Genomic DNA, 5,392 nt, shown 5'->3' with positions numbered 1-5,392 from the left:
TGTACCATTACAATTAATATATTCTGATGTATGGTCCTATCCAGTAAAATATTTTCATGGTTTTAAATAATACATCGTATTTGTTAACCACTTTACTAAATACATTTGGCTCTACCCGCTCAAACATAAATTTGATTCTCTAAATACTTTCATTCTATTTTAAAAACTCATTGAAAACTATTTCAAAGCAACAATCCAACAACTTTATTCTAACAATGAAGGTTAACACCTCAAAATATCCTCTCACCTTGCCTTTTTTTGTATTTCTGATCTCATATCTCCTCCCCCATACAATTAAGCATAACGGCTATGTTGAATGGAGACACCATTACATAGTCGAAACAGATTTAACCCTATTATCTCATGCCAAAATGCCCTAAAATTTTGGTTCCTTGGATTTACTACCGTCACCTATCTTATCAATCGTCTACCCACCGCCACACTAAAAAACAATTCCCCCCTTTTCCCCATCATTTCCATAAATCTCCAAACTATGCCAAACTTTGTGGCTTTGGATGTCTATACTACCCATGGTTACGACTATACTCGATCAAACATTCCAAAAATCATAGAAACTTAAATTTTCAAAAACAACCCATTAACCATAAAGTGTTTACAAAACCATTTTTTCAAAAGTATAATCATAATTAGAGTATCCCAAGATCCAATATCATAAAAACAGGAAGATGTGCACGATCACACCTTTTGTGACATCCCCAATTTCACGGCCAGAAAAGACCGATTTGTTTATGCTTTGTTTTATAAAATCAGAGTAATCTTTTAAAGAAAACATTTGCGGAATTTGTTCCCAAAACAAAATATGATAAAAATTATGAAAGCATTTCTTTAAAGAAATGTATTTTCATTATATAACAAAATCTCGGGATGTCATGTTCAATACAGACCAAAAGCATAAATAGAACAAAATAGACCTTACAACAGTTAATCATAACTACTGGCCTATAATCCAAAATCTCTCGTCAAGTCCGCCAACTTATACTCTTGTGCCATTACCTATAATGCAAAGAAAACTGAGTGGGTCAGGCTTGGGAGCATGGTGAGCATATAGGGTTTTCAACCCACAATAATACAATTATTATTTTTAATTATCAAACAATCAATTCATATACCCACCCCCATTATCTCCATTTATTTCTTAAAGATTTATCCTAAGAACTGATTACCCTTCTCCCATTCATTCCTAAGGATTGCCCCAAGGAAGTGGCACAAAGTCTAGTGCTGCCAAGGTTCTTAGATTACCTCTGGTGAACACGCAATTCACAATAATTAATGAACACCTAGTTCAAGAACACCTAATGAACATTCAGTTCCAATATTACACAATGAACACCTAGTTCACAAACACTTAATGAATACTTAGTCAAATATCCCTGATGAACACTAAGTTCAAATATCTAATGAACACTTAGTTCGAATATCCCTGGTGACCCCAATCACCTAAGGAACACAGAGAATGAAAGCTCTTAGTTCAAACAACGTGATAATAAAGTATATCTCGATCCTGCGAAACCACTAATGTTATAAACACATATAAATTATATTTCTAAAACAATATATCTCATCCCGTCGATCCCCACATACTGACCCTATACGATGATCTTACGAGATCTAGCCTAAGGAATCGATATGAACAACAAACTGACGAAGCTGCTTCGGAAATTCCCTGGCAGCAAACGAGGATCAATAAAGACATCAAATGAGGGGAATGGAATAAGTTTCACCACAAACCTTCGTTCGTAAAAGAAATAACCACCAGACATTTTAAGTCAGGGGTAGTTATCTAGATAACAATGCCTAGGCGTGGTCCGACTATCATGAGGTATTATACCCCCAGACTTTACCTATCCCAGCATCGAACTTTGCCTAGCAGTGGCCTGAATACATGAGGTATTTCACCCCCAGACGCACCCTATCTAGCAATATAACACTAGACATACCTATCAGTGCTCTATAACCGACACACTTTATTAGCCAGTCTACGAAGTTCCCTTAATTACTTCGTGAAAGAAAACGCTGACATATGAAGCTCGGTCGATCACTTCATAAAAAAAATGCTGACTCCAAAGCTCTCTCAAAATAAAAGTATGGGGAAATACTACTAGAGTACTCCCGTACGCTCCCGTAGCCGACACACAAGATTGTCAAAAAGAATTTGTACATGATAGTACTTCTGGTACATTATAGTACTCTGGTATGCGAAAGAATCGTACCCGAGAACATAATAGTACCCTGGCACAAGCAGCATCCAAGACACAGAGCTTTGAAAAATACTTCATACATAAAATGTACTTCTGTACGTAGGACGTACACCGATCATCAATCTCACCCCACACGTACTCTTAATAAGAGACTACCCAAATTCCAATCTTAATTGAACTAAACATCCCATTTAAGTGTTAACCCATCACTAGGCAAACCTACAATGTTTATAATCAATTTTTGATACTATCTCCGTTTAGGAAACGCTAACTAGTGAATACTTAACACAAGGTTTTAAGTAATAGTATCATATATACACATCTTAACACATATTGAACCATATCTGATTCACACGTTGTATATCATCAAATATATCTAACTCGTATTTCGGACAATAACAAATACTTCACATACATATGTATATTTAATACTTTAGTCAATACACGTATAAAATTCACGTTCCTAAAAGGGACTATACGCATGATACCTTATCATATGAACACATAATTCAAAAATACATAATCCGTACTCTTGGATCTAAAATTTACCTCCTTACCTAATCCATATTCCCGGATCTAAAACTAACCTCTTGATTTGATCCATACTCTCAGATCTAAAACTAACCTCCTGACCGGATCCATACATCCAGATCTAAAACAAGTTTATCTCTTTACCCTTTTATCTCCTGGTCCAACCCATCTTTTATCACCTACCAACAACCTCATCTACTCATGTTCTACCCAACATATTTTTAGATACAAAATAAATATATAGTTTAACTCATTAAAACTTATATAATTTATCCATTCCGCAATCATCTCGAATAAACAACGATATATTATACACATAACACGTATTTCATAACAAATACTTAATACTTATGCGTAAGAAGAAAGTGACTACACACTCACTTGATTAGAAGATGATCGGACAACGTTACGACTTGTAGAAGTAGTATTCTTCGGTAGATCTGGAAGATCTTCACAAAAACCGGGCTCCTCGCAGGCAGAGCTTCGGCTCGGGAATCTCAATTCTCGGGATCTTCGGGGCCTCGGGACTTGCTTCGGGGCTCGGGAATGATAACGGGGCTTCGGGATAATTCGGGAACGAAAAACGATGCAAAACGGGAGAGAGAGAAGAGAAAAAGAGCAAAAGTATCGGCTGCCCTCGCAAGCCTTTTATAGGGCTGAACCCTCGCACATACGTTGGGCGTACGAGGCTACGCGGGGCGTACGCCTCGGATCGTCAGCGCTTACATCATCGGAAGAACTCGAGTGCGAGGCTGGTCATGCTTCGTTGTATGCTGGGCGTACAGCCTTACGTTGGGCGTAACCCGGATAAGTCTGGTGACTCCTCTTCGGATAATATCGGATTTAATAATTAAATTTATATTTTAATTATTTAATAAACTTCAAAAATTCATATATTCTTCATACGAACTCTGTTTTCGACGTTCTTTATATCCTCGCATAGGTGAGACTTCGCTCTATAACATTTGTTTAGACTCCATCAGCTAATTTTGAATTTATTTTTATTATATTATTTTAGTAGGCCGGGACAGGAAACTCCGTTATAAATTCATAACTTCTTCATCCGATGTCCATTTTCGCTTATCCTTTTATCGTTTCACTACAATTGACGAGATCTTCGATTCTCGTTTAGATTGTTTCGGCTAAAAACCGCTCGATCTCAAATCGAGTATTCGGGTTGCATACTACTAAGCTGAAACTTAGAAAAATCATAACTTCCTCATACGAAGTCAGATTTGGATGTTCTTTTTATGCACGCTCACGGTTTAACGAACTATACGAATTTCATTTAGATTGCTAAGGCTAAATATCGCTCTAACGTAAATTCACTATTTACGTCGCGCTGTGTCGTGTCGGTTCTGTCGCGAAACTTCGACAGGTCATAACTTCTTCGTTATAACTCGGATTTCGGCATTCTTTATATGCACGGAAACCTTGTAACATATACTATAACTTAGTTAAGATTATTAATTCTAAATAATCTTTCATCAAAAATTCATTTTTGACGTCTATCGTCTCTAAATTGACTAGCCCGGATCTACGGGCGTTACACCTTTGCTTTCCGACGATCCTTTGAAGTACCTGAAACAATAAACAAAAACTATAAGACAAAGCTTAGTAAGTTCCCCAAAAGTACGGAGACACAACATAACAAACAACATCATGCATATATGAGCCTTCAACATGATTGGACTGCCTCGCAGGTTCTAAAGCCTATTTGGACCGCTCTCAGCGCCTTCGGGTTAACTGGACCGCCTCATAGGGCCTACATCCTATCCGTACCTCCCTGGGTATCTTGACCTTCAGCACAAAGCAGGACCGCCTCAACCCATCCATAATATGTCGACATATACAACAGATAAACATAAACACATATCCAACAAATACAGGTAATCATACAAATCAAATAATCTATCATATGACCGACATAACATCATCCTATATACCAAGATACTAACCCAGTGGGCCTGCATTGGTGCCTTCGACCCATAAGTACAGTAAGGAAGACTCACCTCTTAGTTTGAACAAATAGTTGAATAGGTCTTAGCTCTGAATCTCAGCTCTACCTGTCACATATTCATCAAATAGTGACCAATCTCAAATACAACTCAAAATACCCAAAATACCCTTAGGTCAAACTTTGTCAAATCCAGGTCAAAGTCAAAAAGTCTAACATGGTCAACAGAGCTGAGTACGCCCAACGTACTCAGCTGGTATGCATGGAGTACACCAGGCTTGACCAAAACACGATGTGTTGACTCAGTACGCCCAATATATGCAGCTGAGTCCTTTCCTTCTTGTTAAGAGCTAAATCCTTAAGCTCTTTTGCCCATAATCTAGATTTAGTCATAAACTAACATCCTGAACTATAAAGTTTGTAACTTTATTGCCTTGCATGGCCAATAAGTGCCCAATAACAAAAACCCTAACTACTTAACCCATTCAGACATTATAACTCATGCATGGAAGGAAACTAACAATCAAGATTACATTTTTATGCTTCTAAATGCTTCAAAATGTATGAAAGGAAAACTTATATGGATTAGAGTAATCATACTCATAATACCAAGCTTATGGGACCAAAGAACACCATTTCATGGCCAAAAAAGATCTAATCAACACTTAATCAAGTTCAGTGCTTT

The sequence above is a fragment of the Lactuca sativa genome, chromosome 9, assembly GCF_002870075.4.
Source record: "Lactuca sativa cultivar Salinas chromosome 9, Lsat_Salinas_v11, whole genome shotgun sequence".
Lineage (NCBI taxonomy): Eukaryota > Viridiplantae > Streptophyta > Magnoliopsida > Asterales > Asteraceae > Lactuca > Lactuca sativa.
This window is presented reverse-complemented; position numbering follows the sequence as displayed.